Here is a 15514-nt window from a genome sequence, read left to right as displayed (position 1 = left end):
TTTGGAGTTGTGGTTGTTGTTGTTGTTGTTGTTGTTGTTTTTGAGATGGAGTCTCACTCTGTCACCCAGGCTGGAGCGCAATGGCACAATTTCAGCTCACTGCAACCTCCGCCTCCCAGGTTCAAGCAATTCTCCTGCCTCAGCCTCCCGAGTAGCTGGCACTGTAGGCACACGCCACCACACCCAGCTAATTTTTTTGTATTTTTGGCAAAGATGAGGTTTCTCCATATTGCCCAGGTTGGTCTGGAATTCCTGAGCTCAAGCAATTCTCCCACCTCAGTGTCTCAAAGTGTTGGGATTACAGGTGTGAGCCACTGCACCTGGCTGTTCCCACGTTTTTAAGACTCAACTGTTACATGGAAAATAAGATCAGGTACATATGCTCAAGTGCAGAAAGGTAAGCCTGGTAAAAACTAATAATAGCCCTAGTGCAAAAAGACTCAGGTAGGCTGTCATTATGAAAAGTTGGTTGCTAGTTGGAAAAGAACAAAGGTCACTGTAGTTCAACTTTTACATTTTTATTTTTGTTTTTTGATTCCCTGGAATTGTATAATGTGGTGCTTTAGGCTAGATAGGGCCTACAGTTATTTTTTTTTTACCCTGATAAAATACTCTTATGGTTACTACTACCTAGCCCAATCCTACTCTTCCCCTATTTCAATACTCCAAGCATTTGTTTTGAAAACTACATAAAAATCTTATTTTTTTCAACTGACATATGTTCCAAATTGATTTTACTGAGAGCCTAAGCCTCTAATCTCTATTAACTTTTAGGTTCTTTTTGCCTTCAACCCAGAAGTTGATGTGTCCACTAGAATGGAAGGCAAGAAATAGCCAATGACATACATACATACATACATACATACATACATACATACATACATATATGGATAGCTGTACCTTTGAGGAAACAGCAATAGTTATAGCTATCCTTCATCAAGTATTATAGTAGGCACCTTGCTAAAGGCTTTAAAACGTGATCTCCTTTAATCCATGCAACACTTTTTGAAGTAGAATCTATTATCTTCATTTTACAGAAGAGAAAATTAGAACTTAAGCAACTTGCCCAGGGTCATAGATCTAACAAATCAGAGAGCCAAGAGTGAAATCAGGCCAAATTAACATCCATTACACAATGCTGTCTCCCAAGCTCCAAGTCTGTTTACCCTGGGCAAATATTACACTTAGATTTCAAAAGCAAAGGGAAAAGAGGGAAGTGGATGCTTCTAAATGGGAGAGAAGCAAATGGAAAATTTTGTGGCTATTTATTCAACTACAAAGTTTATTAAGGGACAAACACACTGTATGAGATCGTTGCAGGATTGCAGTGCAGTTCCTGTCTTCACAGAGCTAACATTAACTGGAAAGACACCTAAGAATATAAGTCAAAATTTTAAAAGTGCTCCAATAGAGGTATACCCAAAGTATTGTGTGTAGGGGCATAAAGAAAAAAGAGATTTTTTCTGACTACTTGACAAACAGTTGGATAGACTTGTTTTGCCTTCTGATCATTACTATCACATTCATTTAATCTACTCATTAAGAACATTTAACACCTGTTTGCCAAAATTAATGCATAGTAATTCTGAATATTTGAAGACTTTCAAGTCAGTGAACTGAAAAATCTGCTTCTATGCTCTCAGATGTTATTAGTAGCAATGAAAGCTGGTAAAATATATATATTACATATATACATGTATGTAAATATTTATATATAAAATAAGGTTTTAGAAAGCAAGCCAGTTTTGGAAAAGCAAATCAGTAACATGAATCAGACTTCTAGGAATTTATCTACTTTACTGATAAGCTCTTTGGGTAAAGTGTTAATTCAGCCCTTGCTTATTATAATAATAAACTGGAAACAACCTAATGTCCATCAGTTGGGGATTAATTAAATTCTGGCACATCCATACAATGGGTTGCTCTGCAGTTGCCAAAAAGAATTTAACACTCATTAAAGGAAAGAAAATCTCCATGGCAGATTGTTGAATAAAAGCAAACTACAAAAGAATATGATATCATTTACATTAAAAATATATATGTATACATATATACACATATACACACACACGCACACATATCGTGGATAAAATAAATGCATAGAAAGATATCAGGAAGGATGTTTTTGAACATGTCAACATTGGGAATTAGGATAACTTTATTTCTTAATACTTTTCTGCTTCTTGAATTTTATGCATCAATTTATTATTTTGGTAATCAGAAAAGAAAAACAGGAAAACCATTATTTTGGGAAGAGGAGGAAATGTAGCTCCTTTCAGAGTTAAATATTACAAAATTATATGTTCCAGAAATAATATTTCAAAATATATTTCTATTGAAGTAGTAGTAACTCACTTTGAACAAAACCTTTTATTCATCAGATAATAGATTTGAATCTACTTTGTGGATTTGTCATAATCAGAAAATCATAACCATGTTGATAGAGGCAGGAGGCAGAAAAATACCTAGGCAGATGGGGCGGGCCCCTGGTGAAAACTCACCTTCAAGCCAAAAACAGCCTGAAGCCTGAAAGACCAGGCTGCTGGTTCCAGATGAAACTCATGACCCAGAGTGAGAATTTCTATTCCTGTTTGCCAACACTTTCCCAATTCATTCTTTCCAAATAATGCCTTCTAATCAATTGAATGTTATCTTTTCCAATACTGCCTATGGGCCACCCCTCCCCCATCCTGTGCCAATAAAAACCCTAGACTGAGCCACACTAAGAGAGACCACCGACTTTGGGTGGTAGAACCACCCTTGCAGCTCCCCTCCCTGAGAGCGATTTCGTCACTTAATAAAACTCTTCTCCACCCTTCTCACCAGTTGATTGTCAGTCTGATCTCATTCTTCTTGGACACGGGACAAGAACTTGGGACCCCAGTGAACACCAGTACGAAGAAGGCAGTAACAGTGTAGCCCCCCACACCCCCACCAGCACCCTGTGGCCACCCCCACATGACAGGAAGCAGTGGCAGAGCAGGCCAGGCCTGGAACCGTGGACCCAGTTCATCCAGCTGCAGACTGCAGGACTACAAGAGCTGTTAGCATGCCATAACACCCTTTCTGGGGCTTTGGGATTGTGGCCTTCCTTGTTTGGGCACCACTATGTTCCCCTCATCAGGACACTGGACTCCACCACAGGAGTTTGCTTGCAAAACACCTGGTCCAGCCGCAAGCCCTACACAGAGCCTACTCCTGTGCCGGTACTTCGAGCGGCTGGCCAGGCCTGCACTCGCTTGCTCACACACCCTCCTCCCACCAGGGGCTGAGTGCACAGTTGCAGTGACCACGGGATCCATGCTGGAGTGTAAGCCAGGTACAGCCCGGTTGGTTGAGTGGGCGGGGCACCTGTTGTTGCCAGCCCAGGCCTAGCAAGGTCCAGGCAGGGGCATGGCTGGCTAGAGGTCTCCGGGTGGCAAAGTGGCTGAGAAAAATTTTGCATCAATGTCAAATCTTATGAACATGAAGTTGGACTTGACTATCTTGCTCAATGTAGAGAAACAGTCAAAAAGAGCCAAAAGTTTCATGTAGCATAAGAAGCATATTCCAGCAGAGAAAATCATAGGTCTATTCTTTTTGAGTCTACTCTAGAGGCAACAAGGAATATCACTAACTTTAGGGGCCTTTCTAAGATGATTCTGCTAATTTGTAACCTGGCTTCAGCCAAAGAGCCCAAGTAGCTGGAAGAAAAATGCAATACTTTTGTTCTCCCTTTCTTCTTTCTTTATCAGTGATTCTGTGTTTACAAATTAAATAACAAGAGAACCCAAAAAGCATTCCCAACTTTGCATGCATTATAATACACATCTCCAAAACCACTTCCACTAAGGAAGTAGGAATTATGGACTCATTTAATCAATAATATAAAGAAACATCTTTTTTTTTATTTGTTTATATTTTTTTCTGAGACAGAGTCTCGCTCTGTCACCCAGGCTGGAGTGCAGTAGCGCGATCTCGGCTCACTGCAAGCTCTGCCTCCTGGGTTCACGCCATTCTCCTGCCTCAGCCTCCTCAGTAGCTGGGACTACAGGTGCGCACCACCACACCCGGCTAATTTTTTCTAATTTTTAGTAGAGTTGGGGTTTCATGTGTTAGATAGGATGGTCTCAATCTCCTGACCTCGTGGTCTGCCCACTTTGGCCTCCCAAAGTGCTGGGATTACAGGCGTGAGCCACTGCGCCCAGCCAAGAAACATCATTTTCTTTAGGTTATATGAGTCAGATTGCTGACTGATGAAAGAAACCAATTTGCACAAAGATCCCTAGACTTTTTTTCCTCTGTGCAAAATTAGGCCTCTTCCATGGCTAACATTCTAAGATTCTATTATTTACAGTTCTAGAAAATGTGCAATTGAGGGCATGGTTCTCAATAGATGATATTTCAGAATAGAACTTATTCCAATTACTGGGATACGCTGATTATATTAGGAGTATGTGTTTTTGTTGCATTCTTGTCATTACTAAAAAAGAATAATTATCAATTTCTAAAAAATAATCAAGTGGATTTGATGTAAACAATCTCATGCCAAGTGCTGAGATTTAATGAAAACATATGTAACTCAGTAGTGAGAAGTATAGAAAAAAAAATTTATGGTGGAGAAGAATGAAGGAAAAAAATGTTTTTAAAAATGAAAAGTGTAGAAAGAGGAACTTAACTTTTTTTTTTTTTTTTTTTTGAGACGAGGCTCACACTGTCGCTGAGGCTGGAGTCCAGTGGCACAATTCGGAGCAACCTCTGCCTCCCGGGTTCAAGCGATTCTCCTGCCTCAGCCTCCCAAATAGCTGAGATTACAAGCATCCGCCACCACACCTGGCTAATTTTGTATTTTTAGAAGAGACAGAGTTTCACTATGTTGGTCAGGCTGGTCTCGAACTCCTGACCTTGTGATCCGCCCTTCTCAGCCTCCCAAAGGGCCGGAAGGCACTACAGGTATGAGCCAACACACTCGGCCCTTAATTATTATTATTATTTTTTTTTATGAATTAAACTGAGAAGTAACCAGAAAAGGGAAAAACAGTCTCTATAACCAAAATGATATAGAGGTTTGTGCAATTCATACTTTAGTATTAATTTCCTAAATTGCCCCCAGATACTCCTTGGTCAGTTTGAACAATTCTTACAACCTTTCAAATAAGTGATATATCATCCACAACTTCCAAAATAAGTACAGTCCTTAACTCTCATACACATATGTGAGGCTAAAAAACAAATCATTTTCCATGAGAGCATATAATTTTCACGTTGCCCTAGGGCCAAAATGGTAAGAATATTCTCAGGCTCTCAAATAGTTTAAGGTCGCCCTTTTACGAAGGTTAAATGTTTGATTCTTTTTTTTTTTTTTTTTTTTTGAGACAGAGTCTTGCTTTTGTTGCCCAGGCTGGAGTGCAATGGCACAATCTCGGCTCAGTGCAACCTCCGCCTCCCAGGTTCAAGCAATTCTTCTGCCTCATCCTCCCAAGTAGCTGGTATTACAGGCATGCACCACCACGCCTGGTGAATTTTTTGTATTTTTAGTAGAGACAGGGTTTCTCCATGTTGGTCAGGCTGGTCTCAAACTCCCTGTATCAGATGATCCGCCCGTCTTGGCCTCCCAAAGTGCTGGGATTACAGGCGTGAGCCACTGTGCCCGGCCCAAATGTTTGATTCTTTGACAGTAGGAAATTTCTAGAAGTTTCTCCAACAGTAAATCCTCACTGTATTTTCATCCAGGATCTAAAAAAGAATAACATTATTGGACATTCTGAAAATTAAATGGAGAGGAAGCCGGTTGTTGCACAGAAGTGCAGTGGGGAGCTGGGCATGGTGGCACGCCTTGTAGTCCCAGATATTCAGGAGGCTCACGCAGAAGGATCACTTGAGCCCAGGAGTTCAAGACCAGCCTGAGCAACATAGTGGGACCCCATCTTTTTCAAAAACTACATTTTAACAAAGTGTGGTGGGCTAGGAGACCAGTGGATTTGACATGATCTTGGGCAATTCACTCAGCCTCTGAGCTCTACTATCTTAAACTTCAATAGCCTCTTTTCAGAATTACGTTCAGAATAGAGTTGGAATGATCTTAGTTCAACACCTGGCCCTGTTATTTACCAAGCGTGTATGAATTTCAGCAAACTTACCCTTTTTTTTGAGACGGAGTCTCGCTGTGTCGCCCAGCCTGGAGTGCAGTGGCGACATCTCGGCTCACCGCAAGCTCTGCCTCCCAGGTTCACAAGATTCTCCTGCCTCAGCCTCCCGAGTAGCTGGGACTACAGGCGCCCACCACCACGCCCGGATAATTTTTTGTATTTTCAGTAGAGACAGGATTTCACCGTGTTAGCCAGGATGGTCTCGATCTTCTTGAGAAGTGACAGCCTGCTGGCAGTCCTCACAGCCCTCGCTCGCTCTCGGTGCCTCCTCTGCCTGGGCTCCCACTTTGGCGGCACTTGAGGAGCCCTTCAGCCTGCCGCTGCACTGTGGGAGTCCCTTTGTGGGCTGGCCAAGGCCGGAGCCGGCTCCCTCAGCTTGAGGGGAGGTGTGGAGGGAGAGGCACGGGCGGGAACCAGGGCCGCGCGCGGTGCTTGTGGGCTGGCGCGAGTTCCAGGTGGGCGTGGGCTTGGTGGGCCCTGCACTTGGAGCGGTCGGCCAGCCCCGCCGGTCCCTGGCAGTGAGGGGCTTAGCACCTGGGCCAGCAGCTGCTGTGCTCAGTTTCTCGCCGGGCCTTAGCTGCCTTCTCGCTGGGCCTTAGCTGCCTTCCTGCAGGGCAGGGCTCGGGATATGCAGCCTGCCATGCCTGAGCCTCCCCCCCAGACTCCGTGGGCTCCTGTGCGGCCCCAGCCTCCCCAACCAGCGCTGCCCCCTGCTCCATGGTGCCCAGTCCCATCACCACCCAAGGGCTGAGGAGTGCAGGCACATGGCAGCAGGGGACTGTAGGCAGCTCCACCTGCGGCCCCAGTGCAGGATCCACTGGGTGAAGGCAGCTGGGCTCCTGAGTCTGGTGGGGACTTGGAGAACCTTTATGTCTAGCTAAGGGATTGTAAATACACCAATCGGCGCTCTGTATCTAGCTCAAGGTTTGTAAACACACCAGTCAGCACCCTGTGTCTAGCTCAGGGTTTGTGAATGCACCAATCTACACTGTGTATCTAGCTACTGTGGTAGGGACTTGGAGAACGTTTCTGTCTAGCTCAGGGATTGTAAATGCACCAATCAGCACCCTGTCAAAACAGACCACTCGGATCTCTGTAAAATGGACCAATCAGCAGAATGTGGGTGGGGCCAGATAAGAGAATAAAAGCAGGCTGCCCAAGCCCCAGTGGCAACCTGCTTGGGTTCCCTTCCACATTGTGGAAGCTTTGTTGTCTTGCTCTTTGCAATAAATCCTGCTGCTGCTCACTCTTTGGGTCCACACTGCTTTTATGAGCTGTAACACTCCCCACGAAGGTCTGCAGCTTCACTCCTGAAGCCAGCGAGACCACAAACCCACCGGGAGGAACGAACAACTCCAGACGCCCCGCCTTAAGAGCTGTAACTCACCGCGAAGGTCTGCAGCTTCACTCCTGAGCCAGTGAGACCACGAACCCACCAGAAGGAAGAAACTCCGAACATCAGAAGGAACAAACTCCGGACATGCCGCCTTTAAGAACTGTAACACTCACCGCGAGGGTCCCCGGCTTCATTTTTGAAGTCAGTGAGACCAAGAACCCACGAATTCCGGACACATCTTGACCTCCTGATCCACCCACCTCAGCCTCCCAAAGTGCTGGGATTACAGGCGTGAGCCACCGAGCCTGGCCACCGTTTTTAAGTCTATCTTCTCGTCTACAAAAATGGAATACGAATATCCACTCCTTCAAACTATGAAACTACTACAAGAAAAAATTAGAAAAATCTCCAGGACATTGGTCTGGGCAAAAATTCCTTGAGCAAAATCCCACAAAAGCACAGGCAACCAAAGCAAAAAATGGACAAATGGGATCACATCAAGTTAAAAATCTTGTGCACAGCAAAGGAAACAATCAACAAAGTGAAGAGAGAACCCACAGAATGGGAGAAAATATTTGCAAACTACCCATCTGACAAGGGATTAATAACCCTTACATATAAGAAGCTGAAACAACTCTATAGGAAAAAATCCAATAATCCAATCAAAAATAGGCAAAATATTTGAACAGACATTTTTCAAAAGAAGACATATAAATGGCAAACAGAAACAGGAAAAGGTGCAACAACACTGATCATCAGAGAAATGCAAATCAAAACTACAAGGAGATATCATCTCACCCCAGTTAAAATGGCTTATATACAAAAGACAGGCAATAACAAATGCTGGTGAAGACGTGGAGAAAACAGAGCCCTCATACACTGTGTACAACCACTATGGAGAACAGTCTGGAGGTTCCTCAAAAAACTAAAAATTGAGCTACCATATGATCCAGCAATCCCACTGCTGAATATATACCCAAAAGAAAGGAAATCGGGGCCAAGCGCAGTGGCTCACACCTGTAATCCCAGCACTTTGGGAGGCCGAGGCGGGCAGATCATGAGGTGAGGAAATCAAGACCATCCTGGCTAACATGGTGAAACCCAATCTCTACTAAAAATAAAAAAAAATAGCCAGGCGTGGTGGCAGGTGCTGGGACTCCCAAGTAGTCCCAGCTACTTGGGAGGCTGATGCAGGAGAATGGCATGAACCCGGGAGGCAGAGCTTGCAGTAAGCCAAGATCGAGTCACTGTACTCCAGCCTGGGCAACACAGCAAGACTCCGTCTCAAAAAAAAAAAAAGGAAATCAGTATATCAAAGAGATATCTGTTTGTTGCAGCACTGTTCACAATAGCCAAGATTTAGAAATAACCTAAGTGTCCATTAACAGATGAACGGATAAAGAAAATGTGGTACTCATACACAATGGAATACTATTCAGCCATGAAAAAAATGAGAGCCATTCATTTGCAACAACAAGGATGGAACCAGAGATCATTATGTTAAGTGAAATAAGCCAGGCAAAGAAAGACAAACATTGCATGTTCTCACTTATTTGTGGGATCGAAAAATCAAAACAATTGAACTCATGAACATACAGAGTAGAAGGATGGTTACCAGAGGCTGGGGTTGAGGGGGGAGTGGGGAGCTGAGGGGAGGTGAGGATTGTTAATGGATACCAAAAAATAGTTAGAAAGAATGAATGTTTCCTACTATTTGATAGCACAACACGGCAACTATAGTCAATAATAATTGTACATTTTAAAATAACTTAAAGAGTATAACTGGATTGCTTGTAACTCAAAGGATAAATGCTTGAGGGGATGGATACCCAATTTACTCTGATGTGCTTATTTCACATTCCATGCCTATATCAAAACATCTCAGGTACTCCACAAATACATACACCTACTATGTACCCACAAAAATTAAAAATTAAGAGAAAATGGTTGGGCACAGTGGCTCACACTTGTAATTCCAGCGCTTTGGGAGGCCGAGGTGGGCAGATAACTTTAGCTCAGGTGTTCAAGACCAGCCTGGGCAACATGGTGAAACCCTATCTCTACAAAAAATGTAAAAATTAACTGGGTGTGGTCAAGCACTCCTGTAGTTCCAGCTACTCGGGAGGCTAGGGTGGGAAGATGGCTTGAGCCCAGGAGGTTGAGGCTGCAGTGAGCCATGATCCCACCACTGCACTCCAGCCTAGGCGACAGAGTGAGATCCTGTCGCAAAAAAAAAAAAAATACCCACTCCACAGAGTTGTTGATAATTATATAAGAAATTATATAATACATAGATAGAAGGTGCTTAATAAATGTTAGCTCCCTTCCTCCCCACCTCTCCTTTTCTGCATCCCTGTCCTATTTCTTTAGAAATTACATTTAACACTTTATAATATCTTTAAAATATGATGATTTTAGTTCACTTTAAAAACTTTTGTATTGAGGTATAATTTACACACAATAAAGTATGTAAAGTATAAAAATGAGAATTTTATATATGTGTATACACCCATGTAATCACCACTCAGAGCCAAATATAGAATATTTATTTATAGCATCCTCCCAGATATTCCTGCACGCCACATCCAACCAACACCCCTCCAAAGGTAACCATTATTCTGCCTTCACTATTATTACTAAAGTATTTTTAAATTATGTCAAAAATAAATGACAGTGTATCTATACCAAGGAATAAAAAAGCAGTAGTTAAAGGAAGTAGAGCTATACATGCAAACATGGAAATATCCCAAGATATATTGTTCTGTATTACTAAGGTAATTGAAAATTAATAATAGAAATGCTAATGGAAAGAGGTAGATGGAAAGGAGGTAGATGGAAAGGAGAACAGAAATATGATGGGTAAAGCTCTTTTAGTCTTTTTGAAATCTTCATTAAGGCTGGGCGAGGTGGCTCACACCTGTAATCCCAGCACTTTGGGAGGCCTAGGCTAGTGGATCACTTGAGGTCAGGAGCTGGGGACCACCCTGGCCAACATGGTGAAACCTTGTCTCTACAAAAAACAAAACAAAACAAAACAAAAAAAATTAGCTGGGTGTGGTGGTGCATGCCTGTAGTCCCACCTACTTGGGAGGCTGGGGCGGGAGAATTGCTTGAACCCAGGAGGTGGAGGTTGAGTGAGCCAAGATCACACCACTGCACTCCAGCCTGGGGGACAGAGTAAGACTCTGTCTCAGCCAGGCGGGGTAGCTCACCCCTGTAATCCCAGCACTTTGGAAGGCTGAGGTGGGCAGATCACAAGGTCAGGAGCTCAAGACCAGCCTGACCAACATAGTGAAACCCCATCTCTACTAAAAATACAAAAATTAGCCGGGTGTGGTGGCACGTGCCTGTAGTCCCAGCTACTTGGGAGGCTGAGGCAGGAGAATCGCTTGAACCTGGGAGACGGAGGTTGCAGTGAGCCAAGACCATGTCACTGCACTCCAGCCTGGGTGACAGAGTAAGACTTCATCTCAAAAAAAAAAAAAAAAAAAAAAAAATCCTTACTAAGCATGCCCTCACTTTGTGGCAGAAGTATCCAAACTGAATTCAGTCACCTAAATTGGAAGCATAGCAGGAATCATTGAGAGACCACATATTTACAGAAACAAATGTACTCCTCTCTCTCTAACTTGGACACCACCACATCCTGAGCTGAAACTCTTCATAATTCTTGCGGGGCTCCACCTTTTCTATCACCAGCCAAAGGGCCAAAATGAAAGAGAGGCCTGCACGTTCAGATCATTGCAGCCTTGCTGTACAATAATATAGATGCCAGCGCTGGAGTTTATCCTACTCTTCCCAAAAGTCACAACCAAATATAGTTTCTCCTGAGATGTAGTGAATAAGCCTGGCCTAAAAGATTGTGGTGGTCAAAACCAACCTAATAGGGCAAGGCCTTACCTAGAAAGTTCTGAACCGATCTAATTTGCATCTAAACCTTCAAACTAACTTTTTGTTAATGTCTGGATTTAAATAGTAAACAACTAAATGAGTTCAAATGAAGAGGAAACAACAGGTTTATTTTCAAACTTACACAAACGGTATCTGAAACACCTTCACACTCCCTTTGCAAATCAACATGAATGAATGGGTGGGCACACAGCAGTTGCACTTTAATCCATTTTCTTTTTCAATTGCCAGCACAGGCTTGAGAGCCTCCTTGTTAACAATTCTCACAGCCCAAACCCTTCTCCAGTGCAATGTAAGCTTCTTTCCTCTTGTCCTGTTGTTTGTGGAGATGAGAAACAACCGACGTTTTTCTGTTAATGACCCTTCAAATCAGTTGGACCTTTCCTCTCTAAGCTAACTAACCCTACAGCTTTCTGGCCTTTCCTCATAGCCTTTATTTTCCAAGCCTTAATTACATTTTTGCTCTTCTCTGGAGCTCTGCCAGTTCCCCACATCCTCCTTAAAGGGGAGACACAGAGTAGCCACAGTTGAGGTCAGACCAGTGCTGGGAAAAGCTGACAAGCCACTTCCTGCCCTTTGACTTTTATGCGTCCCACTATCTTACTGACTTTATAAATAAACAGCACTCATTGAACTAATTCTAGCACGGCTGTCATTCAAGCTGAAGCCCACCTTTCCCATCTTGCATCTCAGCATTTTGATTTTGTCCCGTAAATTTTTTGTGCTTACCACTTTTGAGCTTTTCTAATTCAAAATGTCTCACCCAAAGAATTGTCTGAACCACTTTACATGTGATCCCTCCTTTCTCTACTTCCTCACAAAAACTTTTGTAAATTCAGGAAGTGCCTTTCCAGAAGCCAAGCCAGTGATCAAAATCTACTGAGATTTCCTCTCTCCCAATAACATCCCCAAGGCAAGTATTGCTGACACTGTGGTAGTAAACTACCGTTTATTATGCCAGGAAGTGTGGCATACATTATTTCATTCATTCCTCACAACAACCAATCTTATTACCCCTATTTTATTGAACAATTTGAGGTTAGCTAGATTAAGTAATTTGCTGTAGCCACAGAGCAAGCAAGTGCTGGATTCAAATATGAGCCCCTCTGCCCCTGAACTCACTGTGCCACAATGTCGCAAAATCAGTGCTCACTGGCATTTGGATGTAATCCACTAGGCAAATGTGACTCCACTTGTGAAGTCTATGCTCTCTCCTTCGGAGGTGGAACATCTTTCTCCTGCCCTTGAGTGTCAAAACTCCAGGTTCTCTGGGCTTTTGGACTCTAGGACTTGCACCAGCCACCTCCTAGGCACTTGGGCCTTCAACCTCAGAATGAGTTATATATAATCCAAGGCCTTCAGACTTGGATTAAGTCATGCTATTGGCTTCCCTGGTTCTTCAGCTTGCAAATGGTCTATCATTGGAATTGTAATGGAGCCAAGTTCCCCTAATAAATCCCTTATCCTATCTCTCTTTCTCTTTTTCTTTCTCTTTCTCTCTCTCTTTCTCTCTCTCTTTCTCTTTCTTTCTCTCTCTCTCTTTCTCTTTCTCTTTCTGTCTATATATATGCAAATTATATATACTATATAACTGATTATATATAATATATAAAAATCATATATATTTATAACATAATTTTTATAGAAATTATATTTTAATATATAATTATATAATTTTTATATTTATATATAATCAGTTATATATAAAATGTATAATATATAAATATAGGCCAGATGCAGTGGCTCACAACTGTAATCCCAAAACTTTAGGAGGCCGAGGCGGGTGGATCACGAGGTCAGAAGTTCGAGACCAGCCTGGCCGACATGGTGAATCCATGTCTCTACTAAAAATACAAAAATTAGCTGAGCGTGGTGGCATGCGTCTGTGGTTCCAGCTACTCGGAAAGCTGAGGCAGGAGAAGTGCTGAACCTAGGAGACGGAGGTTGCAGTGAGCTGAGATCAGGCCACTGCACTCCAGCCTGTGCAACAGAGCAAGACTCCAACTCAAATAAATAAATAAATAAATAAATAAATAAATAAATAAAGTATATTTATAATATACTTACAAACACTCATAAATATGCTTATAAGTATATATTTATAATATAATATAGCATTTTGTGTCTGCTTCCTGTGGGATGCAGTGGTAACCATTTGGTTGCGAACGTGAGTGATTTTTTGCCTTGTTTCTCCTGCTGCTTTTCTCCTCCCTTTTACTTTGTTGGCAGAGCGCAGTTATGGGGCAAGAAGAAGCAGCAGCTGAAGCCGTGGTGCTGGTATTGTAATAGAGATTTTGGTGATGAGAAGATCCTTATACAGCACCAAAAAGCAAAGCATTTTAAATGTCATATATGTCACAAGAAATTGTATCCAGGACCTGGCTTAGCTATTCATTGCATGCAGGTGCATAAAGAAATAATAGATGCTGTACTAAATGCAATACCTGGGATAACAGACATAGAATTGGAAATATATGGTATGGAAGGTATTCCAGAAAAAGACATGGATGAAGGACGACGACTTCTTGAACAGACACAAGAAAGTCAAAAAAAGAAAGAACAAGATGATTCTGATGAATATGATGACAACAACTCTGCAGGCTCAACTTCATTTTAACCACAACCTATTCAATTTCAACAAGGTTATATTCCTCCAGTGGCACAGCCAGAACTGCCGCCAGTACCAGGAGCACCAGGAATGCCTCTAGGCATAACTCCATTAATGCCAGGTGTTCCTCCTCTGATGCCAGGAATGCCACCAATTATGCCAGCCATGCCACCTGGATTGCATCATCAAAGAAAATGCACACAGTCATTTTCAGTGAAAGCATAATGATGCCAATGGGTGGAATATACCACCTGGACCAGGAATACCACTTCTAATGCCTGGAATGTCACCAGGTATCCCCTCCACTCCCCTACCCCCATTCCACATCCTAGAATTCCTCCAGTGACCCAAACGCAGGCTGTTTCAGCGCCAGGTATTCTTAACAGACCACCTGCACCAACAGCAACTATACCTGCTCCACAGCCTCCAGTTACGAAGCCTCTTTTCTCCAGTGCTGGACAGGCTCAGGCAGCTGTCCAAGAACCTGTTGGTACAGATTTCAAACCCTTAAATAGTACCCCTGAAACAACTACAGCACCCCCAAAGCCTATATTCTCTGCTTATACACAGTCTACAGATTCAACCACTAGTACAACAAATAGTACTGCAGCTAAACCAGCAGCTTCAATAACAAGTAAGCCTGCTACGCTTGTAACAACCAATGCAACCAGTAAGTTGATCCATCCAGATGAGGGTATATATCTGGAAGAGAGAAGGGCACAGTTACCTAGAGATCAACATAATCTTCTTCCGCAAGGAGAGGCCCCCATCAGTAATCCACCAGTTGGACCAATTGGAGGTATGATGCCACCATAGCCAGGCATCCCACAGCAACAAGGAGTGAGATCCCCAGTACCACGTCATGGTCAGTATGGTGGTCATCATCAAGGCATGCCAGGATACCTTCCTGGTGCTATCCCCCCATATGGGCAGGGACCACCAACAGTGCCCCCTTACCAGGGTGGGCCTCCTCGACCTCCAATGGGAATGAGACCTGTAATGCTGCAAGGTGGCCGATACTGATCTTACCTCACCCAGTCTAATAGGTTTGGAGATTAAACCTTTTCTCAACTTGTGCTGTTTATTTATTTATTTTTTTTTATTTTTTTTTTTTTGAGATGGAGTCTCGCTCTGTCGCCCAGGCTAGAGAGCAGTGGCGCGATCTCGGCTCACTGCAAGCTCCGCCTCCCGGGTTCACGTCGTTCTCCTGCCTCAGCCTCCGGAGTAGCTGGGACTACAGGCGCCCACCACCACGCCCAGCTAATTTTTTGTATATTTAGTAGAGATGGGGTTTCACCGTGTTAGCCAGGATGGTCTTGATCTCCTGACCTCGTGATCCGCCCGCCTCGGCCTCCCAAAGTGCTAGGATTACAGGCATGAGCCACCGCACCCGGCCTAACTTGTGCTGTTTATATAGCCAAGCTTCCATCAATAAGGCTTCATTGTGACTTTAACAAATATTATCTTCCCACATACCAGGAACTATTGGACATTGATTTTACATGGGAAAAATTATGTGGAATAATAAAGCAG

At 43.1% G+C, this 15514-nt stretch overlaps 1 pseudogene; it reads left to right on the top strand.

The window, feature by feature from the left end:
• The first annotated feature begins 13615 nt into the window (after window positions 1-13615).
• Window positions 13616-15030, top strand: LOC129488802 (BUB3-interacting and GLEBS motif-containing protein ZNF207-like; annotated as a pseudogene).
• The last annotated feature ends 484 nt before the right edge of the window (window positions 15031-15514 follow it).

This window comes from Symphalangus syndactylus, chromosome 8, assembly GCF_028878055.3.
Source record: "Symphalangus syndactylus isolate Jambi chromosome 8, NHGRI_mSymSyn1-v2.1_pri, whole genome shotgun sequence".
Taxonomy (NCBI): Eukaryota; Metazoa; Chordata; class Mammalia; order Primates; family Hylobatidae; genus Symphalangus; species Symphalangus syndactylus.
This window is presented reverse-complemented; position numbering and strand designations above follow the sequence as displayed.